General features: G+C 39.2%; 1 protein-coding gene across 1 annotated transcript in view; it reads right to left on the reverse strand.

Annotated features, from left to right (window-relative positions):
• The window catches only part of LOC124099998 (transmembrane protein 45A), a 43361-nt gene that overhangs the window by 16022 nt on the left and 1568 nt on the right, over positions 1–25771 (reverse strand). The window lies entirely within an intron of this gene.

Genomic DNA, 25771 nt, shown 5'->3' on the forward strand with positions numbered 1-25771 from the left:
TAAAGTTATCTCTGACTAATAACCAGAAATACGCCCCATTTTTATCAGTGCTACAGAAAATCCAATCTTGATTTCTATGCATTTTTAATCATGGAAATAGTAATTGATTCAAACAAACAAATGTATTATACCATCAACAAAATAATGAAGTGACAGGCCAGAACCATCCTTGTGGATCTAATACTAGGCTAGGCATAAGAAAACTCATGAAAGGAGGTGTTTGGGATTCCGCCTGGTCCAGCAGACTTCCTTATCTCCTTGAGTGAGAACTGGGCCTTTCAGTTCAGCGCATACCCCTGTGGGCTATTTCCATACCAGTTGATATAAAGGGAACCTTCTAGGGATACTGTGAAATTGACCCTAACACTACAAGTCTCAAATTTCCAACCGAGACCCCAGATACTCATTGCAGTGCACCCTTGACTCACCCAAGCCATCCAAGAGAGTCAGACTCTATACAACATGGTGCTAGGGACAGGTTCTTTTCCTAATTCTGACTCATGGTGTGGTTTGAAGCATGTTCCTTAACCTCTCTGAGACTTGGTTCTTAATATCAATAAAAAGAAAAAGAGCACTCATACACTATTAAGAGAAATGCAAATTTGCTTTGGCAAGCAATTTGACGATAAGTAAGACAGTGGAGAGTACATATACCCAGCAACTCAGCAATCCAACTTGTAGTACATACCCCAGAAAACTCTTAACAGGTGTTCTTTTGTATATGCCAAAAACTTTTTTCATTGCTGCATTAATTGTAGTAACACAAAATTGAAAATAATTTAAACATTAATTTATAGAGAAATTGATAAATAATGTGTTATACATTAGAATGTGGTACAACAGCTGAAACATATTAAAATTTAAAGATTAGTTCTATGTTTAACAACATGAAGAGATATTTAAAGCATTCAACTGGGTGGATAATGCTTAATGTGAAATACTGCTGTATTTTGGTACAATCATATACTGTTGTTAAACACTTGAATGTGATTAATTGCTCATATACATATATAAATGTAAAAGTATAAAAGAGAAACTGAAATGATGCACACAAATAATAATGGTTTCCTTTGAGGAGAGAGTAGAGAAATAGAAATGGGACAGGGCAAGGGATATGTAAACTGTAATATTTTATTTCTTTTACTTAAAAAAGTTATTCTTGCTCCACATTCTCTCCAGTATTTTATGTTGTATTTTGAGTCATATAATTTTTAATAGGTGTATGCTGATATCCCTTATAATTTTAATTTGTAATTCCCTTATGACATAAGATGTTCTTCCTATATGCTGATTTACCATAAGTACACCTGGAAGAAAATTATGCAAAACACCATGTCTACATAGTTAAAATGAGTGTATGTCATATTTTTTATTCACAGTTTTCATAGTTCTTTACACTATATTTTTAAAGCAATGGGTTTTATTTTTTCAGAGTAGTTTTATATTTGCGGAAAGTTGAACAGATATTACACACTATTCCCACCCTTCAGTTTCCCATTTATTAATTCTTGCTAATAGTACAGTATATTTGTTATAACTGATGAACCAATATTGATACATGATTATTAACTGATGTCCATGATTTTTGTTATAATCACTCTGTGTTTAATATTTCTATGAGTTTGGTACACTGGTAATATCATATATCCAGAATGATAGTATTTCATAAATAATATCCTTTAAAATCTGTGCTTCACCTATTTATTCCTTCCTCCCTCATCCTGAGCTCCTGACAACCACTGATCTTTCTACTATCTCTATAGTTTTGCCTTTTCCAAAATGTCACATAATTAGAACCATATAGTATGTAACATTTTCAGACTGGCTCCTTTCACTTAGCCATATATATTTGTTTCCTGCATATCTTCTTGTGACTTGAGAGTGCTTTTCTTTTTAATCACTGAATAATATCCCATTATGTCAATGCACCAGTTTTTATTTTTAATACATTTCTCTTTCAAAGGACACACTTCCAAATTTTAGCAATCATGAATAAAACTATTAATAACATTCATGTGCAGGGTTCTGTATACATATAAGTTCTTAACTCATTTGAGTAGATATCAAGGAGAACAAATTTGTAAGAAACTGCCAAAATGTCTTCCAAACTAGCCACATCAGATTCCCCCAGCAATGAATGAGAGTTCTTGTTGCTCCACATTCTCACCACTATTTTATGTTGTATTTTGAGTCGTATCATTTTTAATAGGCATATGCTGGTATCCCTTATAATTTTAATTTGTAATTCCCTAATGACATAAAATGTTAAACCATAACGCAAAGAAAAGACCACGACTCCAATTTAAATAAAATTAAAATCAGATTAAAGCAAGCTTGTTATTCCGACCAGTTGGGACTGTCCCTCTCCCAAAATCTATGGGAATAGAAGATAATACCCCAGCTCTCTAGGAGCACAGTTTTATAGAACAAAAAGTTGCAAAAGGGGGTTGTCTTGAGAACTTACAGATAACAAGATTTTGACAAGCATAATACAAAGGCAGGTAGTAGGTTAATGGTCTAAATGGTTCAACACTTAGGGCATAAATTTGGATTCCAACATCAGAATGTATGAGGTGCCACTAAGGTTTCAGAGAGGGTTGTTATCTGGTCAGGAAAAACCAGGCATGGGTGAGTTCAAGGCATGGGCAGGCGTTCCAAGCAAGTTTAGAAATCGCAGAAATTTATAGTAAAGCACAAATTAACTTTTCATGCCTTTGTGATGAGATGGTTCCCGATCTGAAGAGGGAATTAGGCTGGGTTTATCAAAGATGTTCTTCCTATATGCTGATTTAACATCAGCACACCTTGTTTGGAGAGGTGTCTTATCAGATCTTTTGCTCAATTTTTATCGGGTTGTTTTTCTTATTGGTGAGTTTTAGGAGTTGTATTTAATGTTCTAAATGTATATTTTTTTTATTATATATATGTTTTGCAAATACTTTCCTCATTTTTTGCTTTCTTTTTACTTGGCCTGTCTTTTTGCTTTCTTGACACTGTCCTCCACAGAGAAAAAGGTTTTAATTTTGACAATGTTTAATATATACATTTTTCTTTTATATTTTGTGCTCTTAATATTATATTTTAAAAACTCATTGTCATGCCCAAGATCACCTGGAACAACTTCTGTTGTCTTCTAGAAGTTTTATAGTTTTGCATTTAATATTCAGTTCAATAATCAATTTTGAGTTAATTTTGTGAAATATATAAGGTCTGTGTAGATTTCTTTCTTTCTTTCTTTTTTACATGTGGGGGTGATTGTTAATTTTATCTGTCAACTTGACTAAGCTAATAGATGCCCAGATTGCTGGTAAAACACTATTTGGGCCTTTATACATGAGGGTTTTCCAATAAAGATTAGCATTTGAAACAATAGACTAAAGAAGATAGGATTGATGGGCATCATTCTGTAATGAGACAGAAGTCTTGACTATAGTGACTCCATTTTGTGAAACAGCCATGTCAACTAGAAAGGTCATGACTGGGGCAAGTTGTTTCTCCTTTTGTTATGGAAACCCTTGAAAACACAGAACTGTCTAACTGGGCTCTGTTTCTGTTCCTGGGGTAACTGGGCTTATGATTGGCTAAGCCTCCCGCCACCTGACTGCAATCTCCCGCTTCTGTAACTTGGCTTGCTTGCATTGACTAAACCCCCAAATGTCCCTTTTGTGGTTTTTTTGGCTTAAATATGAGGCAAAACTGAAGGGGGTGCGCCACTCTGACCATCTCGCTTTTAGAGAGTAGAGTGTCCGCCACTGGCCAGCAATAAAGGCTTAATTGGAATGGCAATGTGTGGGCTGAGAGTTATTTGAGGGTCTCGGATCGGTATAACAATTCAATCCCTTCTTTAAGGCCAAGATGGAATAAAAAGAGATGAATTTGCTCTCTCTTTCTGAGCTGAAACATCTATCTTCCCCTGCCTTCAAAGACCAGAAGTCCTGCTTCTCAGGAGTTAGACTCTGAGGCTCACATCAGCAGGCCCCTAGTTCTCAGTCTTTCAGACTCAGGCTGAACTACATCACCAGGTTTCCTGGTTCTCTAACTTGCAGACACCATATATCAGGGAACTTCTTCCACTTCATAATTACATACAAATTACCACATTAAATCTGTTCCTGTATATCTACAAATATCCTGTTGGTTCTGTGTCTCTAGAGAACGTTAAGTAATAGAGCGGGTGTACAATGTTCAAACTTCATCTGTTGAAAAGACTGTCTTTTCACTCGGGATTTGCTTTTGTACCTTTGTCAAAGATCAACTGACTGTATTCATGTGTGTCCATCCCTGGGCTCTCTATTCTGCTCCACTGATCTTTCATTACTTTTTCACCAATACCACATTGATCATGACAACTTTAAACTAAGCTTTAAACCTTGGTAATGTTAATGCTCTGACTCTGTTCTTTTTCAATAGATCAGGCTATTCTGTGTCTTTTGCCTTTCCATGTAAGCTTACAGTATCCACAGAGTAATTTACATTAAATTCATAGATTGAGTTGTGAAGAATGGATATCTTAACAATATGGATTCTTTCTATCCAAAAATATGGACTATCTCTCCATTTATTTAGATCTTTGATTTCTTGAACAAGAGGTTTATAGTTTTGCTCATATTTATAAATGTGTATTGTTTATCTAAGTATTTCTTTTCTTATTGGTGTAAATGTAAATGGTGTTTTGCTTTTAATTTCAAACTCTAATTTTTTATTCTATATTAGAAAACATTTGACTAAATATATATTAATCTTGTATCCTGAAGCTTTGCCATAATAATTTATTAATTCCAGTTTTGTCGTTGTGGATTCTTTGGGATTTTCCACACAGATAATTTTGTCACCTGTAATCAAAGACAGTTTTAGCTTGCCCTTTCTAGTCTGTTTATTTTCTATTTCCTTGCCTTGTCTTTTTGCATAAACTAAGAATTTAAGTAAGATGTTGAATTGGAATGATGATAGGGGGCATCCTTAAGTCTCTATCTTGTGTGGATACCCTGCATTGAGAATGCTCCCCTCAGTACCTAGTCTGTTTTTCGTTAGTCTTGAATTGTTTTTTGATTTCTCTTTTTAAAAGTGGTGTAGAGCCAGATAATGGAGGACCTCAAATGTCAGGTTAAGAAGTTTCAACTTGGGCTGGGGATGTGGCTCAAGCGGTAGCACGCTCGCCTGGCATGCGTGCAGCCCGGGTTCGATCCTCAGCACCACATACAAACAAAGATGTTGTGTCCGCCGAAAACTAAAAAGTAAATATTAAAAATTTCTCTCTCTCTCTCTCTCTTAAAAAAAAAGAAGTTTCAACTTAATTATATGAAAAACAAGAAGTAACTGAATGTCTTTGAGCAAAGAATAGATATAAGAGAGATGTACAGGAGCCCTTAAACCATCCAAAAATTAAAAATAAAAAAAAAAATCTATTAAAAAACATTTAAAGATATCCAGAAAGGAGAACTGCTCCAAGTGCTTCAGCAACCCATTCTAGGGACACACAAATCTCACTCTCAGTTAATGTCATCTTATAGCCAACCTGAATCGGTTTTAGGTCCCAGTAAAAACACAAAACATTCATTAATCTTGATGAAATGTGGAGACATGATTCCTAAATACATTGTTAATCTACCCACTCCCAATCCAGGGAAGAAAGCTACTGCCTTCAGATTCAGGGCAGTCATAGGCACTCAGGAGTGTCAACTAGCTTATTTAAAAAATGTACCCAGAAACAGCCACACCTGAATCAACAGTGTTGTCACATTCATTTGCACCACTTCTAACAAGGGAGTTGCTGCACTCAACAGCTCTCTTAACAAGGACACCTGAATCAACCTTTGGCTATCCTTGTCCTCCATCCGGTAGCCTGTTCTCAGGGCCTTACCTGCCTTGACTCTTCTTTACCCACCTCCCTGTCATCCTGCTTGTCTCTTCCCTTTCTCTTCTGCCTGCCACAATGAATTTCCAGAAGGGCAGCAGAGAGGTTAAGGGTTCTAAGCAAATTCCCTTCAAGAGCAAGGGGCCACCTAAGGGAAGGAAAGACACTCCTCGGTCAGATTTTAAAACTTGGCCTGGTTTGGATTTCTGTTGGTCTGTAGGATGGGGAATGACAGAAGATAATCAATGGAGCCCAGAAAGCCAAAAGTGAGAAGTAAATGGTTCTGCCAGATAGGGTAGATCAAACTCTGAGTTCCTGAACTCAGAGGCATAAAAGCCACCCAAGTGTCCAGTCCTCCCCTCCCCCTGCTTCCTGTTGGTTTCATTAAATTTCATTCATGACACTCAGCTTTGCAAACTCCCATGCTCTGGAAAAGCCTCTTGGCACATTTCTGGCTTTGTTGAAAGAATTCTGATTTCTTTAGAAGTGCCTTTAAGGTTCTTCAGAGGTATGTGTGGGAGTATTAGTGATCTTGCCTGCCTGCTTATGCATTCATTCATTCTTCATTCCTCCATCTACTCATCCAATAAAACGAATATTTATTAAACAACTATGATGTGCCAGGTCCAGTTCTAGCCACTGGGGCCATGAAACAATATTCCTGCTCTTATGCTATTTCTCTTGTAGAGTTAGAAGATAAACAAATAAGAATTCTAGAACACTGAAAATGTGGTCCTAGCTCCACATCAAATGAGGCTTGTTGAAAATACGGCATCTCAGGCCCCACCTTAGACTTACCAAATTAGTATTCTTATTTTAACTGGCTCTCTAATGTGTGGTAGGATGTTTAGCAGCTTCTCAGGCATCTGTCTACTATATGCTAGCACTTCCACCCCAGATATTGTGTGCCCTGGAGGGAAAAATCACATTCTCTTTCCCATTGAAGAAATCCTGGCCTAGGAGTCTCTTGGTTAAATCCCATTAACATCAAAACACTATTTTTTTCCTTCTTTCTGAGGAAAAAGAGAAATGCAACAAATTTGGTTATTAACTGTTACATTACATTACATTACAAGATTATGTGCACTTTTTCAGAAAGTTTTTGCAACTAACAGAACAACCCAAAGCTTGAAAAAGAAAAGTTTGTACAATTTTCATGCAAAAACTTTCACACAAAAAAATTACTCAAGTTTGTGATTTAATGTTACTACTAAGCATAAAGAGGGACTTGAAATTTACTATAGCTTCCATGAGACCAAGGATTTAGGACTGGATGTCATCACTGTCAATGATATTTGCCCTAAGTACCATCATGTAAAGGTTTAGAACACCTCCTGTTTTGAAATAGCTGGCAAATAGGGCATCAAGCTCTGCGTCTACCCTCAAATAGTGAAAGTGAATTTACCTTCAAATACTGGCTTTAAAAAAAGTCATAAATAACATAAGCATAATCTGAAGCCAGTATGGTGATATCCGAGCATTGTGCAATTTTGATCGGAGAAAAGGAGAAAAAAATCGACAACATAACTCTGGTCTCTCAGTTTCTTTGTGTCAGGAAATTTATATTCCATTGTTTGTTTTTAGTTAATTTAAAAAAAAATAGACTCAGTCTAGGCATTAGGACTCCTGATTTTGGCATATGTCTATGGCAAGTACACTTAAAAAAAGTATTCCAGTTAGTGATAAAATAATGTAATAGCTCAGGTTCAGTTGGACGGAGTAGAAACCACAGCGCTGCTCTCTCAGTGCTGAGCTGAGTGGAAGAATGGAAGCCAGGCAGAGAGTGCACTTGTCAGGTGGAGGTCGCCTCCCAGTCCTGCTTTCAAGTGCTATACATACACTTTTGCAGGCTCTATTTCCCAGAAGAAGCAGCTGAGCTTAAGACTTTTGATGATTTGCCTGAGAATGCACAGACCATAAATGGTAGAGGGAAAGAAATCTAACTTTCGGGGGTACTGGAGGACAGTGAACTTTCTACAGCACCAAAGATCCCTGGTTTCATTTCATGTTGCTGGCCTAACAAATTACAACTCACATGTTGCAGTTCTGGAAATCAGGAGTCTGAATGGGCCCCAGAGGCAGAATTCAGGGTTGAAAAGATCAGCCTCCTCTAATGGATCTCAGGGAGAATTGTCTTTTCTCTGCTTCCAGAGGCCTCCTGTGTTCCTTGATTCCTGGGCCTTCCTATGTCTTTAAGAAAGTGACATAGCATCTTCAAACCTCTCTAATTCCCACTTTTCTGTGCCTACATCTTCTGATTCCAATCCTCTCACCTCTGCTTTATAAGGATCTTGTAATGATTGAGCCTACCTACATAATTCAAGTAGTCTCCTCATACCAAAATCCTTAGTTTAATCACAAAAGCAAAATCTTTTTTTACATAAAGTAACATATTCCTCATTTCCAAAAATTAGGACATGACATCTTTGTGACCCATTATTCAGCTCACCACAACTCCCTTAGGAATGTCACTCAAAGGGAGGACCTTTAACAATCATATTTTTTTTTAAATTTTAAATAGTCAAAAGATAGGGGAGAACAGAACAGAAATAAAGGGAATTCTTTAAAGGAGATTTGCGCTTAGAATTAGTGTGGCAGGAAGAGGCACAATGTTACCTGGTTCTTAAGACTAATACTCCTTGAGGATCCCTTGAGGAGCTCACTAAAAACTGCGGAAGAGCAGCATTAGGAGCAGAGTTACAGGACTCCTCTTGCTGGAATACATATAAACAGATTAGTCTGAAGTAACGAGAAAGGTTGGGGCTGCAAGCAGAAAAGATGTGATTTGCTAGGTGATCTGATAGCTATCAAGGCTTAGGTTTCTGCTAGATCAGTGATTCTCAGCCTGTCGCCTATGCAAACATCTGGGTAGCCATAAAAAGATTATATGTGGTGTCTGATCTCCACCCTAGACCTATTCAATCAGAATCTCTGGGAACCATTTTCTTTTTTTAATTTTGAAAGTTTTCTAATTCTAACCAACTAGAACTGAAACTATCAGGCCCTTCTCTTATGCTTGGTACTTAAGCTTTGTTAGTTTAGTCATGTAGCCAACTACACCATTCAGTGATGCAGGGAAGGGAATGGAATGAAGGGCGGATAATCACTGGGTTCTGGGACACTTCACATGCACCAATTAATTTAATCTTCATAATTATTATCTCCACATGAAACATAATGATAAGGAGCTGTCTTTACAGGGATTACATACAAAGCAACTTGCAATAGTGTTGTGACAGAACCAAGATTCAACTCCAAGTCTATGTCCATAAGAAACAAGGAAGAAAAATGACATTTATTGAACACCCTTCTCTGCAGGAACAATACAGAAATCCTCTGGATTCCATGAGGTGGTGTTTTCCCCATTTTACATCTGACGGTATAAATTTGACTTAAGCTAAATAACTAGCTCAAATCAAAGAGCTTGTAAATGGCAAAGCTGGGATTCTAATTCAGAGCTGCCTGTCTCTAAACCCTCAACTTTACCACCATTTTTACCCTTCTCCATGCCGCAAAAACAAATAGCAACAATCATAACAAAAACAATGAATAATTAGTAAATGCTGATTCTGTCTCATTTTAGTGAGAACTTTCTATGGGTTACCTGACGGGAAATCAAGTAAAATGATTGTGGCATAAAGACAAAGCAATGGGTTGTTTGGACTCAGGTCACTCAGTGTTATGTTGTATGGGCCATCAGTGTCACCTGAGAGAAACACAGATCCTCAAGAGACTCACAAGCACAATAATGTTGAGGAAATCTACTGTACATGATTTTGTTTTGTATATTTTTGTGGGAGGGAGTTGTTCATTAGTTTGGAGAAGGGGGTGGTTGTGCTTTTAGTTTTTATCTTTCCAAAGAGTTGGTTTGTTCATGTGTAGGATTCTCCATTTACCATACTCACAAGGCTCTAGGGAGAAATACCGGAGGCAGCTCCTCATGTTCTGTGGTCTGAGATGATGAACTCAGGACAGGAGGCCCCTGAATATAACACTTTTTGAGTACTGTGGGAAGTGGCTCTAGGCACACATCATTAGACACAAAATGCCCTGAGCAGGAGGCCACTCCTCAACGAGACAAATGATGCTGAATGGGGCTGATAGCCTACAACAGCAGGAACGGGATGAAGCAGCATTTCTCAAACTTGAGTCATGGACAGACCTTTTAAAAAGGAGAAATAAATTCACACCAGTATATTCACTTAAGTTGCCTTTGTTATAAACTTCTTTAAATAGAAAAACACTTATTTGGACAAATTTACAAGTTAAACAAAACTGCAAAACCAATATAAATCAATAAACTAATGTGAATCAAATTAACTAATATAAATCAATTATAACAATCGCACTCCAGTCAGAATGGCAGCTAATATGAAGACAAACAACAATAAGTGTTGGTGAGGATGTGGGGGAAAAGGCACATTCATACACTGCTGGTGAGACTGCAAATTGGTGCAGCCAATATGGAAAGCAGTATGGAGATTCCTTGGAAATCTGGGAATGGAACCATCATTTGACCCAGCCATCCCTCTGCTTAGTCTATACCCAAAGGACTTAAAAACAGCATACTACAGGGACACAGCCACATCAATGTTTATAGCAGCACAATTCACAATAGCTAAACTTCGGAGCTAATCTAGATGTCCTTCAGTGGATGAATGGTTAAAAAAAATGTGGCATATATAAACAATGGAATTTTTACTCAGCAATAAAAGAGAATAAAATCATGGCATTTGCAGGTAAATGAATGGTGTTGGAGAAGATAATACTAAGTGAAGTTAGTCAATTCCAAAAAAAAGAAATGCCGAATGTTTTCTCTGATATAAGGAGGCTGACTCATAGTAGGGTAGGGAGGGGAAGCATGGGAGGAATAGAGGAACTCTAGATAGGGAAGAGGGGTGGGAGGGAAAAGGAGAGGGCAGGGGATTAGCAAGGACAGTGGAATGTGATAGACTTCATTATCCAAAATACATGTATGAAGACACAAATTGGTGTCAACATACTTTACATACAACCAGAGATATGAAAAATTGTGCTGTGTATGTGAAATAAGAATTGTAATGCATTCTGCTGTCATTTATTTTTAAACAATAAAAAATAAATACATAATAAATCAATTATAACAAGATTTATAGAATTTGCTAAAACAAATCCCCTTTCATAACATGACTATGACATTAACTTAGTTCATTTTGTGTTTTTAAAACAAACTAGCTAAGATTGGGTGAATCATAAGCAACAGAAGTTTATTGGACTCATGGTTCTGAGCTACACAGTCCTAAAACAGGGGTAGCATCTTGTGAGGGCATCATGCTGTGTCATATATAGCAGAAGGGCAAACAGGCACTCACAAGAGGTCAGGGGTCGGACTTATAACATATGGTGGGTATAACATACCCACCTTCACAGTTCCTAACCCTCTCCCACAATAACAACATTAATCATTCATGAAGGTATAGCCTAATTACCTATTAAAGGTTCAACCTCTCCGTGCTGTTACACAGGCAATTAAATTTCAGTGTTTTGGAGCAGACATTCAAACCATAGCAGGCATTGACCTCTATGTCTATTTTCTTTCTGGTCCAGAATATGTATATTATTGTGTGCGCCACTTGAGTTTTCTCTATTCAAACTAAACCCACTGAAAGATTATCAGGCACCTGAAGTTCATCTTCTTTATTCAATAACCTTGAAAATTAAAGCACTGCCACTTGCCACCATCACAATCCCAATAGGAATGCAAATTCCAGGATTGAGATAATTGGTTGAACTCCAAGAATACAAGAGGTCATCTAGATGACAGATGTGCTTATAATGTTGCTTAATCACCATTGACATGAAAATACAGAGGTGGGTTATTATTATAGGAAACTTGCAGACATCACTCCTCACAACAGAACATATCAGCAGACTCCCAGAGGTTTGGGAAACACTGGGGTAAATAATTAGGAAGAAGTACTTTGAAAAACTGTACCCAAATGACCAGTGAAGGGAAATTTCTTTTTAAAGAAATATTTAAACTTGGGGCTGAGGTTGTGACTCAGTGGTAGAGCACTTGCCTAGCATTTGTGAGGCACTGGGTTCGATTCTCAACACCACATAAAAATGAATAAATGAAGTAAAAGTATTATGTCCACTTACAACTAAAAATAAATTTTAAAAAAGAAATATGTAAACAAATAAATGCAAGAATAAATGATAGAATTTATAATTTTACAAAATCATATGAATTAATAAATTCAGGCAATGTCAAAAACTGTTAACATACCAAAGAGAGATAGTCCAGCAAGATGTGCCTAAAGTATTCTTGCAAAAATAAAATTGAACCTGGGTTCGATCCAACCAACTTATATAATTACCAATTTATAGGAAATACAGAGGCAGAGGAACATGAAAAAAAATGACATCATTGGAATGCAACCAGTAAAATCCCAGTGATGTGAAAATTCTATAAGACATACTGGGTTCTGCAGCAAATAAATTACAATAAATACCAAAAAAAAGAGATAAAGGGATAAACTATAGACCCAAAGAGATGTCTAAGTTACATCTATAGTTGCAATGCCTGTGCTTTATTTGGATCCTAACTAAAAAATAATCCAGGATTTTAAATTTCATAGGAATTATAATAATATGTACTATGTTTAAGTTTTCTGAAGAATATTTATTTTGTAGAGCTATATACATTACTGAAATATTGTAGAGGAAAAGATGAGATGACGTGGATTAACTTCAAAATTGTGATGGTTAATTTAGTGTGTCAACTAGACTAAATCATGATCCAGTTCTTGGTTAAAGACCAGTCTAGGCATTGCTATGAAGGTATTTTTTTAGATGTGATTAAATTTAAATCAGTAGATCTTAAGTAAAACAGATCACCCTCCATACTGGTAGGGAGAGTGGTGGTAGCAGGAGGAATCATCCAGGAGGAATCATTCAATCAGTTCAAGACCTTAAAAGAAAAAACTGAGGTCCCCTGGAGGATGATAAATTCTCCCTGTAGACTGCCTTTGTTCAAGACTGCCACATCAACTTTTCCCTGGGTCCTGCCCTGCATATTTCAGGCTTTCTAGCCTCCATAAAATAAATTAAAATAAATATCCCTATATAGATATTGATAGGTAATAGATAGGTCCATACATCCCCCTCCCCTCTTTGTGTGTGTGTGTGTGTATGTGTGTGTGTGTAAATAGATGTTCTTTAACTCATGACTCCCCCAAAACATTGTAAGTTAAAACTATCAGAAGTCAAAAATGCATGTAACACATTTGTACTAATCTGTTATCCAATGCTATGACAAACTACCTGGAGCTAAGCAAAGTAAAAAAAAAAAAAGTTAATTAGCTCACAGTTTTGGAAGCTAAAAGTCTAAGCTGGGGTAGACCCCCCCCATTTGATCAGTCTCTGGTGAGGGCCACATGGCAAATGGTATCATGGTGAGAGTGCGTGAAATAGGGAAAGATCACATGGAGAAACAGGAAAACGGAGAGTGAGAGGAGTCAGTATTACTCTTTTATAATAACCCTGTCTCAGGAACTAACTGGAACCCCATGAGAATTATGTTAATCCCTTCCAAGGGACAGCACTCCCAGTGACCTAAGGACCTTGCACCAGGCTCCACCTCATGAAGGTCCCAACCTCCCAACATCACCATAGAGAACCAAACTTCCAACATGTGGGATCCAAACTACATTCAAACCATGGAATTCTGCTTCTATCTCCCAATGTTCATGTCCTTGTCCCAGTGCACAATAAAATCATTCCATGCCCAATAGTTCCAAAGTTTTAGCTCATTGCAACTTCACCCAAAAGTCCAACTTCAAAGTCTCATATAAGACTCAAGAAAAATTCCGTACAAGTGTGAGCTTTTAAATATTAAAAAAAAAAAAGTTATCTACTTACAAAATATAATGGTAGCACAGGGATATGATAAACATTCATATTCCAAAAGAAAGAAATAAGGAAGTAGAAAGGAGTTAAATCCCCCCACCCCCCCCCCAAAAAAAAAAAAGCCAGCAGTGCAGACATTAAATCTCAAAGCTCCGGAGTCCAACACCCTGAACTTACTGCACTCTGAGCCCCCGAGGCTTCAGGAAGCCCCTCCCACACCTCTGATGATCACAGCTCCTGTGGTGGCTGTCTCAGGCCAAGTGCTGATGTCTGCACCTTTCCGAGACTGGCACTGCACACTGCTGATGGCTCTACTTTCTGAGGTCCCAGCTGCAGCTCCACTCCCATGGTTCCCCTATGCTTTGCCACATTGGGGCTCTCCCTGTCCGCTCTGCCCCTGCAGCAAACCTCTGCCTGGCCTCAGGCTTTCCTTTGAAATTTACTGAAAGTTGCCATTTCACACTCATTTCACACTCCTGCAACATCAGCACCACATAGATGCCACCAAGGTGGGTCACCGATATAAGCCATACCTGGACGCACTTGAAGCATGGCAGCAGACACAGAGTGCTACTCCTCCTGAAATCAGGGAACAGAATCCTAAGGTGACCCTGAGCTGCAAACACATTCAGAATGCCCTAGGATTGGGCTTGCTCCCTGAAACAAATGTGCTATTCTGGGCCTTTGGGCCTGTGATGGGAGGGGTGGGTGACCTTGAAGATCTCTGAGGTGCCCTCAAAGCCTCTTACTGCCTTAACAAGTAGCATCTGCGTTCTTCTCTGCAGTAAGAAACCAATACACTGAGAAACTGATGTGATTCCATTTTTGAAAACCCAGCTTCTACCTCAAGTCCTGTCCAAAGGGAGGGGGGCGTGACCCTTGTCCTTGGAAAAACCCACAAAGCACTCCTAGGCACATAGCCACCCTGCTGAGTTGTTTGTCTGTAAATAACAGGAGAGATCTGAGGAGCCAGGTGTCCCTGACTCAGTTAAGCTAGGTGAGGACCCATAGCAGCCCCCTAGCAACCACCAATCATCATGAGACAGGGAAAATACCTGGGATGCCAGATGACCCCCCAGTAGTCTCGATGATTGATAATATGTGAGGAAACCATGTAGTTTAGCACATACACCCATCAAAGATTAAACCAATCAGTTCAAATGAATCCCCCTCTTGTACTAAGCAATCACCCCTACCCAATTTGTTCGTGCCAGTGAATGTGCTAATCAATTTAAGAGTTGTTGTTTGATTTTCCCGTGGTATGAAATGATTTGCTGTGTGATGTTGTGACACACAGAATATCCCCAAAACCTATAAAATCTCACTGAACAAAGGACCGGGACTCACTCCCTGGGACCGCTGTGTCAGGAACGGTTGTGAGTCCAGGCTCGAGCTTGCAATAAAGACTCTTGTGTGATTGCATCAGATTCGGCTCCTGGAGTTCTATTGGGGTCCCACAAATCTGGCATTACATCACCACACCAACATTTGCTTTTTCTTTGTTCCTTCCCCAATCAGGCTATGCATTTTCTAAGTCTTTCCAGTTCCTTTCTTTGCAGTCTCATTGCAAATTTCACTAAAGATAGCCAGTAATAATCATGTCACAGCCTGAAAGCATTGCTGTTCAGAAATTTCTTTTACTAGATAAAATAGTCGATCATTTCTAAACTAAGCCTTCCCTAAAGCTCTAAGACGTGCACACTCTATAGACAAGTTCTTTGCTATGATGTAATTAATGTCACTTTTTTTCAAGTTTCCAATAGAATCCTCATTTCCATCTGAGACTACTTTCCTAGGCTCTTCATCCTCTGAGTGCTCCCCAGAATCACCTACAATGATCCATTTTCAGCATTCTAGGCTTTTTCTGGCCTGTTCCTCCAAATTCTTCCAACCTATGCCTGCAACCCAGTTCCCAAGTTCCTTCTACATTTTCAGGTATGTTTGTAGCAACAATCTCACTCCCCACTCCTGGTATTCTGAATTAGTTTTCCATTGCTCTGAGAAGCTACGTGAGGCTATTAAAAAAGAGGTTTCTCCACTGTTGTGGAGGCTGAATATTCAAGATAATGCAGCCCCACTTATTTAGGCTCTGGTGGGGAGTTTCATAACAGATGGCTTCATGGTAGGAATGCATGCAATAGAGAGAGATCTGATGGGGTGTGGTGGCCCACATCTGTAATCCCAGAAATTCCGGAGGCTGAGGCAGGAGGATGCAAATTCAAAGTCAGACCTAGCAACTCAGGGAGATCCAGTCTCAAAATAAAGAACATAAAAGGCTGGAGATGTAGCTCAGTGGCAAAGCACCCCTGGGTTCAACCCCTAGTACCAACCAACCAACCAACAAACAAAACAAGAATTAACTCTAAACCAGACACCAAGGAGAATGCTTGTAATCCCAGCAACACAGGAGGCTGAGGAAGGAGGATTGCAAGTTGGAGACTGGCCTCAGCAATTTAGCAATAGGAAGAGATCACATGGAGAGACAGGAAGCCCGTGAGAGGAGAGGCTAGTCTTATTCTTATTCACCCTCCATCAAGAAATAATAGGATCCCATGAGAACCATATTAATTTCTTTCAAAGGTGCACTCTCAATGAGCTAACATCCTCACACCAGGTTTCTCTTTAAAACTTCCTACTCACTACCAAGATTATGGCACTGAGCAAAAGACATTCGACACATGAAGGCTTGGGAAACAAATCACATCCAAACCATAATAATACCTAAATCTCGGAACTACACAGATTACCAACATAGTATTCAATAGAGTATCAGTTGTTTACCCTTGAGATCTCCTGGCAGCCAGGGAAGCTAGCTCACTGTTGCTGGCCACCATAAAGAGAGATCATACTTCATGTTGCTAACCCAGGGGGGGAAAGTCAAAATTCAAAGTATGGTTTTTACTGAATGCCTATCACTTTTGGAGCCAGAATTAGACAGGCAGATAGACAAGGGTCAGATCCAGAGAATGGACGAATTTGAAATGTTCATGCCTTCAGAGCCTTTCCTCTACCCTTATCAAGACATCCTGCCCCTGCTCCAACTTGTTGCTAAGGTAACCTGTCTCAGGGATTGTCCCTCCCTTCAGGGAGTTGTCAATTATGCCCCCTTCCTGTCCAGATCACTCCAACTTGGCCACTCCAGCCCATCTGCTTCTCATCTTTTAGTCATCCCACCTGAGCATGTCCTGGGCCTAGTCATGTAGGCAGGAAGGAGAGAGATGAGGCGGAGAGAGCAGGAGAACAAAAGAAGCCTAGGACATAGAAAAAGGCAAAAACACCTTTGCTTCTTGGGATACCAGCTATCGCCCTGTTCTCCCTCCTGGGAGGTCTGTGTGACCCCTTTTTAATAAACCCTGTTTTATATGCCTTGCCTCAGTGTGCTTCTCTAATGTTCAGACTTCAACATGTGAGGGAGCAGAACTCAGCACCAATAACTGGCAGTATCACCGTCACACCATCATAAAATCAAAAAATCATGGCAAACAATCATAAATTGAGGACCATTTGTATACATATTCTCTCTCTCTCTCTCTCTCTCTCTCTCTCTCTCTCACACACACACACACACACACACACACACACACAATTACTCTTGGTTATGTCTCTCATAAGAATCCTGACTTAAATAAAAATTATCTGGGGAGGAGAAATGAATGGGAGGACAGATAAAACAAAATTGGTGGCGAGTTGGTGATTCTGACTAAAACTGGGCAATGGACACACTATAGCATTCTATTTTTATAATCTGCTTGAAATAGTCCTTCGGAAAAGTGGGAAGGAGAAAACAGAGATGGAAGAACTAATAAACTGAGATTTTGTTTCTGCACAAGCTCTGATGATACAAAAGCGTATCAGAAATCAAGGCTGTTCTGAGAAATCCAAGGCTGTGACCCCAACACTCACAGGGAGTGTCTACAGCTGAAAGGCCTAGTCCTGGAGGTCACTCATCCCTTGGCCTTGAACTCCCAGTCTGCTTTAGATGGTACTCCCTCTGCCTCCACGGCACCTGCATATCCCTGTGTGGTAGTATTTCCCCACATTCCATGTTAGATGACTTCTTTTACTCCAGGTTTCTTATCACTAGTGGGGAGCTCCTTACTCCATCCAGCACCAAGCCTGCATTCAAAAATGTTTGATGAATGAATTAAACAATGTCAAGTGGTACTAGCTAAGAGCCCTGTATGCAGAAGCAAGAACGGGATTAAGCAGTATTTCTCAAACTCATATGCAACTGCCTTCTAGCCCTTATTTTCCCCTGTTAGAGACTATAACTAATTGCTCCATTTTTAATTTCCTATTCCCTATTCCTTATCCTCTCAGTCCAAATACACTCCCTATCACCAAACATTTAAGATCATAAGGGTCTGAGAAATATGAATATACTGGCATTTACTACCATATAACTTTACTAAGTAACCTTCAAAATCTGTTCTGGGTAGCAAAGAAAATTTCATGCAACAAATGGGAGCTTAATTATCAGTGCTTTCTTTCCAATCTTTTATGAAAAAAAAACTCTCTGGCCTTCAGGACCTGTTATGAAAGCCATTTTACAAGGGTCTCCCCTGGTAAAGAGAACTTTAATTCGTTGAAACAGTCTATTTCTTTGGCTTTGTTGTAGCATTCTGCATGATTTTGGAATAAACGCATTGATTTTATAGTCTTTTGAATCTATATGACAGAGAAACTGTGTGGGGAAAAGAGACAGACAGACACCTAAATTCAAGTCTCCTTAAAATTCCTGGGTTCATCCCCAGAACCCCCACAAAAGCAAACTTTCACCCCTTTCCCAACTACAAAGGGTCCTAAAGGGCAAATACTGAAACTCAGGGCTCTGGACTTTTACCCTTTCCCATTGCCAATGAGTCCTGGGAGGAGAAAAGCAAATAGTGAAGCTCTAGGTAACAATGTGTCCCAGAGGAAGGAACATAAGCAGTGAGCCTATCTGAGCTTTTCCCAGTGACAATGAGTTTCCAATATGAAATTTTAACCTGCACAACTAGGCTTCTGACTATTCAAACAGCTTGTCTGCAGTCTCCAATGATTAATTTACCCTCATTGTGACCTATAAAACAGACTCTTTCTGTAATCCTCAGGCCATTTCCATACCAGAAAATGAGCCCTCCTATGCCTTATTGATTGACTCCACTGCACAATAAAGGCGAGCTTGCTGATCCGTTTGAGGTCTACTTCTATCCCAGTTATTTGTATTTATTTTCATAAGGGTGCTGAAACCGGGTTGGTTATTTTTGCTTACACCAGTGACATCTGAATTTCACATAAGCAACAAGCAAGTTTTTAGCCTATATGTGTGTCATATATTGCATGTGTTGTTTGACATTTAAATTTCACTAAGTATTCTGTATTTTGTCTGGAAACTCAAGAAAGGATTTTCATGGAGTAATGAACATTGCAACAGCTCAGGGTGGAGACTGCTCAAACAATACCCAGTGTCTCTTACTCAGGGTCCTGAGTGACTTGATTGTGACTTCTCCATATTTCCAAATCTCTTTTTGAAATCCTGTGCTTTGATGATTCATACCCAGGATATTTCTTAACCAAAAGTATTGCTGTGCCTCATTTATGCAATTAGAAATTTAGTCTAAAACGCCATTGTCCCATCAAGTGAGTTGAGGATCCGTGGGCCACTGTTTCATTACAATAGGCGTAGTGAATTGGTATGAATATGTCTTTTTTGCTCAATCAATGCATACTAAAAGGATAGTCAGAATCAAATTTCAGGAGGGGATGGAAGGAATCTGGAGATCAGATGTTAAAATGGATCTATCTCATATTTTTAAAAAAATGTTTATTTTTTAGTTTTAGGTGAATACAATATCTATATTTTATTTTTATGTGATGCTGAGGATAGAACCCAGTGCCTCCCACATGCCAGGCCAGCGTGCTATCACTTGAGCCACATCCTGAGCCCCTATCTCATATTTGATAAGGCTGGTACCATGATTTCCAATGCCTCTTCTAACATTCAGAGAGGCCTTCCTCAGCACCATGACAAACTTATTAGTTCATCACTGGTTAGAATAAATACAATAGACACCAAACTCTTGATGTGAGGAGTTAGGAGAACTGTCAAGAGGGTGATCAAGAGTGATGGGCACTGTATTTGCCTTGTTCTTTCCAGCAGATTTTTTAAATATAGATTGAAGACTGAGTATGCAAGATATCTTCTGAATTTCTGTTGATGTTTTATTTCTTTTCTAGGCACCCAAACTAGAGGAATTCAGACACTTCAGTTGTCACAAAGTAGTTATTGGAATTAATTTTTATCAATCTTAATTTATTCTTACTTTACAAAAATGTATTGTTCATTAACTATAGACCAGGGGTTATATTCTTATCTTGCCAAATAAGTGCTACACACTACCTCCTTCAAAAAGATACACGGAAAAGAAGATGAAGGCCCTTGTTCAGTGGTTTCTGATATAGATGATGCTTCCCAAGTGGAGTGTAGTTTTAAAGTATGTTTATGTACCTTAAGTATTTATTTTAAGATACTGACTTGAATAGATAATATACTATTCTATGTATTATTCTAAAGAAGTTGAGAACAGTTATTCTGACCACATTAACTCATTTCCTGAATATAACTAAAGATATAAGTCAACCTTGAATTAAAGCTTTCCTTCCTCTAATGCTTCACAGTTTGAAAAAGACTCTGCATAATTACTTATGGGCTCAAGTAATTATGTAATTAATTAATTAAGTAATTAATTTGTTGTGACACCTCTGTTGCCATCTAAAGCTAATGGATTTTTTTAAATTCTAGATTTTTTTGGCAAATTATGTTTTTATATTTTTCCTGTTTAAAATAACAGAGTTCTTCATACCTCACTTGCCTTAAGTCTACCTGCAGTACTGTACTATCTAAAAGAATATTCCCTAGGAGAAGAGGAAAAAAATAATCATAATAAGTCAGGAAAGACTGACTAATAATATCATCTGAAATTGGTGTGAGCCTTTTAACATTTTCAAGTCTGTGACACATTTAATCCTATGATGAACTGTACAATGGAAAAGAAGCTGAGGTGTGACTAGACTCCCAGTCTCTTGTATCTCCAGTTTCAAGCTTTTTACTGTTCCTCATTGATAGAAGTAAAGCAAAAGTGATATTTAATTAAGAGGGACCAAAGGCAAGTGAAAAACCAGCAACTACAGGACTTTGCAAAGGACAGGCGAACCAACTAGAGATTGTTGTGCACATGAAATAACAGAAGCTCTTCAACTAACTCCCTTAGACCTGTTTGGACATCCTGAGGGATTCTACACCAAACCTCAGGGATTCTACACAGGATGGTCTCTGGAAGTTCCAGCCAGGTCCAAGACAACACCATTCAGTGTCCCTATCCAGTGTTTTCGGCCACCACCACAAAAACTGCACAACAGCCCATTTCCTATTATAAGAAGATTGCTAACTGGTGCTAGAGATGCAAAAAGAAAGTAGGGTCAAAGTACCAGAGGCAGGGGTGCTGGGGTTGTGGCTCAGTGGTAGAGTGCTCCCCTAGCATGCACGAGGCACTGGGTTCGATCCTCAGCACCACATAAATATAAAATAAAGATATTGTGTCCACCTAAAACTTAAAAATAAATATTAAAAAAAATTCCCCAGAGGCAACTTTTTTAAATTGATTTTTTAAAAAATAAATAAATAAATGACAGCAGAATGAGTTACAATTCTCATTACACATATATACCACAATTTTTCATATCTCTGTTTGCATTTAAAGTATGTTGACACCCAATTTGTGTCTTCATTCATGTACTTTAGATGTCTATCACATTCCACCATCCTTACTAATCCCCTGCCCCCTCCCCTTCCCTCCCACCCCACTTCCCTACCTAGAATTCATCTATTCCCCAGAGGCAACTCTTATTCACTGCTTGCCATTGATTTAAACAAGGGATATGGATTAAGGATTCACTATGGACTCGGCACTTATGAAATATTTACATACAGTGTCTCATCACTTTAAGGGTACAAATTATGATTAGCCTTCTGATATTAACAGATAGGAAAATTAAGAATAGGAAAAGATAAATAACTTACTGAAAAAGTTCCCACAGCTAATTTAATGGCAGAGCTGGGATTCAAATTTGGTCTCACAACTCCAGAAACAGCTCTTGCCAATGTGATCTTGCCCTTCCCTGGGAGACAGCGCCCCTCAGTGTTGACAGGAGTGGGGGGGATCGCAGCATGCCTGGCCCAAGAGGCAATGCAGGGCAGGAGCAGAAATATGGCAAGATGGTTACTGGTAAAGCTTGAAAGGCTCATCAATCTCAGTTAAAGAGGTTGACTGCAGGCCATGCTTCTATGCAAACTGTAGAAAGAAAATGTAAAGGATGAAAAGTGACATAGATCCAACATCTCCCAAAAAACTGATCTTCTGCCAGCAAGGCACTAGTTAAATCTCAGGAGAAAGGAAGTCACATGATCTAAATGGTATTCAAGTACAATTAACTTGGCAGCCAGGCACAGATATATGACAGGGAGAAAGGCTGCAGGCAAGGAAACCAGTTAGAAGACAATCACAGACGCTCATTACCTAGATGATGAGTCTGAGTCAGAGCAGGCGGTGAGAACAGGGAATAGAGGGGCAACAGTGCATCTTACTGGAAGGAAGAACAGACACGCCCTAGGGACCCGCTTGGTCAAGACTATGGTTGATGATGACTCTGAGATGGAAACAAGACAGGGCAAAGGGCACTCCAGGGCCAAGTACCAGCCACATCCCTGCACCCTCAGGTGCCTGTCTTCTCACCAGAGCACAAGCCCTGAGCAGTCAGGGGCGCTCCTTGGCTCTAGCACTCCACAGGTTTTCACACTGCTGACCACAGGCCTGGTGTTAGATGGACTCAATGAGTATTCCCAGCAGGCTCTTTCCTCTGCCTGAAATGTCCTGTACCCACTGTCACCTAGAAATTCTACATAGAAAGAGCCCTAACAAGGCTCAGCACCAATGTCTCTTCCTCAGAGAGGAATTCCTTGACCAGATGGACTAAATTATATATTCCTGTTTTCTCTCCATAGAAACTTATCTTCACAGTATGTATTTTTAATGTGTATTTTTCTAATTACAATTTGTATTTTTTATTTATTTTTAAATTTCCTTATGTTTTTGTTTTTCTACCTACCCCCACTAGACTGACTACAAGCTCCAAAAGTCTGTTTTCAGTGAATTCCCGGCAACCAGCACTGTGCTGTCCAACAGAAATAAAATGTAAATTACATAAGTCATCTTAAATTTTCAGTAGTCACTTTTGTAAAAGTGAGAAGAAATTGGTGAAATATGGCTTAATAATATATTCTATTTTACCAAATATATACAAACGCTATCATTGAAATGTGAACAATAGAAAAAGATATTTAAACATGTGATCAATTGAAAAATTATTAATAAGAGGGCTTCTGATTTTTTTGTTTGTTTGTATCAAGTCAAAATTTGCAAAATACTGGAAAAATAAGAACACAGGCTAGGAATTTAAAAGCAAGGCTTAGTCCTTCATAAGAATGTCACTGCAGGAAAGAGAGCTCACTTGAAGACCACCTCAGAAACTCATCAAAAGTTGGTATGTTGGGCTGGGGTTGTGGCTCAGAGGTAGAGTGCTCACCTAGCATGCATGAGGCACTGGGTTCAATCCTCAGCACCACGTAAAGTAAAATAAAGACATTGTAAAAAAAAAAAAAAAAAAAAAAAAAAGATGGTGTGCACTAGGCATGGTGGCTCAAACCCGTAATCCCAATGGCTGGGGAGGCTGAGGCAGGAGGACCAAGAGTTTAAAGCCAGCCTCAACAAAAATAAGGTACTAAACAACTCAGTGAGAGCCTGTCTCTAAATAAAATACAAAATAGGGCTGGGGAATGTGGCTCAGTTGTTGAGTGCCCCTGAGTTCAATTATTGGTGAACCTCACCCGCCAAGAAAAAATTTCTGGTGTTCTACTGGAAAAACCTCCACAGGCTCCAAAGTCTCTGGCTTCCTGATCTCATAAAGCAAGCCCTGGGAACAGTGGTTTGGGGACAAGTGTTAACTACACAACTTCTGTGTGTGTTTCACGCAGATAGCACAACTCAGTTGAGACTTGCACACTTCAAGTGTTCCATAACCACATGTGGATGGTGTCCAACATATAGGACAATGTAGATCTTGTGGGATGCCTGACATATATTACTTAGCTAATAAAGAGTTGGATAAAAAAAGGGAGATAGGAAGAGAAGAAAGAATGAGAAAAGAAAGTCAACAGAAAGGAAACAAAACTTACATTTGTCGACTAGATACTATGTTAGATTGTTTATATCAATAAATTATGTTAAAAATATTGAAAGAACTGGGGAAGTAGCTAAGTGGTAAAGCACACCTGGGCTCAATCTCTATACAAAAATAAATAAATAAATTCATTTAATGCTCACATCAACCCTGATGAAGTAGGTATTATTAGAACCACCTCAATCAATAGACACCCATTTGGAGATGTTATTGAACTTGCCTTAGATCATATTGTCTTTTGAACTAAAGAAAGAGGATTCAGAACATAATCTCCTCCTCCTTCCTCCTGCACTCCATTGCAAGTCTAGCCAAAACAACTGCAAATCTAGGCCTCTCTCTCCTCCAGGTGACACAGTCCAGGGTTCCTATAAGATACTGTTTTGAATGCCATAGACGCACTCCTTCAAAAAGTACAGTCTGATCACTGCAGGATAATGGGGGCAGGGGGCTCTCTCCCCCTTCTGGAGGGATCCTCCTCTCATTTTCTGCTAACCCCTTGCTAAGACCAAATTAAATAGTGGCACTGGACAATACCCAAATATGCCAAGCTTAGCAGAATCATGGTCACACCAAAAGACAACCTCCTAGCAGGGTCTGTGCCTCTAAGGCCATAAACACAGATGTGCTGGGAGCATCTCCCTCAGGACAAGGGTTTGGTCACATTTCTATCATCAGACAGAAAGTCTAAAAGTAGTCACCCTGGACCTGAGAGAAATGAGGACAAACACATCTGTGAGAGCACCCCATCTTTTTTTTCCCCCATCTTGATTACTTGTTAGGCCATTCCAAGAAAATTTAAATTTGCTAACAAAGACAAATAGAGTTAGCAACATAAAATAAGGTAAATGAGAAGAATGGGAAACAAAGGCACGTGAGTATTCTAAAATGGGGGCAGAAGAAAATTGGCAGCAAGTTAATGATCTCTGCCTTCACCTTGCCCCACCTCATTCTTTACTGGTCATACATGATCCTATCTCTCTTGGAAAAGCCACCAAAGTCTGCCCCCACCCTATTGCTAAATTCAGTGGCCAATTCTGCCCTCATCTTACTTGAGCCACTGGCAGAATTCCACAGTGCTCCCCACAGCCTCCTCTCTGAAAAATATTCTTCCCTTGTTTTTTTCCCATTCATGGCACTCTCCTTTGTTTCCGGTATCTCCTAAACTCCAAGCTCTTATGATTGGGAGTCCTGGGGACCTGTTTTTAAAACTCTTTTCTATCTACCCTCAGCTCTGGGGGATCTCATCCTGTTCACAGCTTGGAATGCTGTGCCACATGTCTGTGTTTCCCAAATATTTATCTTTAGTACCAGCTTCTCCTCAAACTATAGAGTCCTGCAATCAACTGTACATTCAGTTTCTCCACTCAGATGTCTATTACACCCTTCAAACTACAGACTGTCCAAAACAAAGCTCCCAACATCCCCAACTAGATATGCTCTACCACAGTCCTCCCCAACTATGACAACTCCATCTTCCCTGTTACACCAAAAATTTGAATCATCCTTGACTCACACATCCAACCCATTAGAAAACTCCATTGGCAGACCTCCAAACAATGTCACAAATATGCCACTTCACCACTTCTCCTGAGCCAGACCTGAGCCAGACCTGAACTATCATGACCATCCCCCAAGGGGACTCTGCCTCTGCCCTTGCCCCTTTCAGACTTTCTCAACACAGGAGCCAGGTTGTCCTGTTGAGGTGAATTGGGCCCAAGTGTTCACAGGGCCCACATGGTCTGCAGAAGT

The sequence above is a fragment of the Marmota monax genome, unplaced genomic scaffold (genome assembly GCF_021218885.2).
Source record: "Marmota monax isolate L192 unplaced genomic scaffold, Marmota_monax_Labrador192_F-V1.1 WCK01_AAM20220418_F8-fsc00053, whole genome shotgun sequence".
Lineage (NCBI taxonomy): Eukaryota > Metazoa > Chordata > Mammalia > Rodentia > Sciuridae > Marmota > Marmota monax.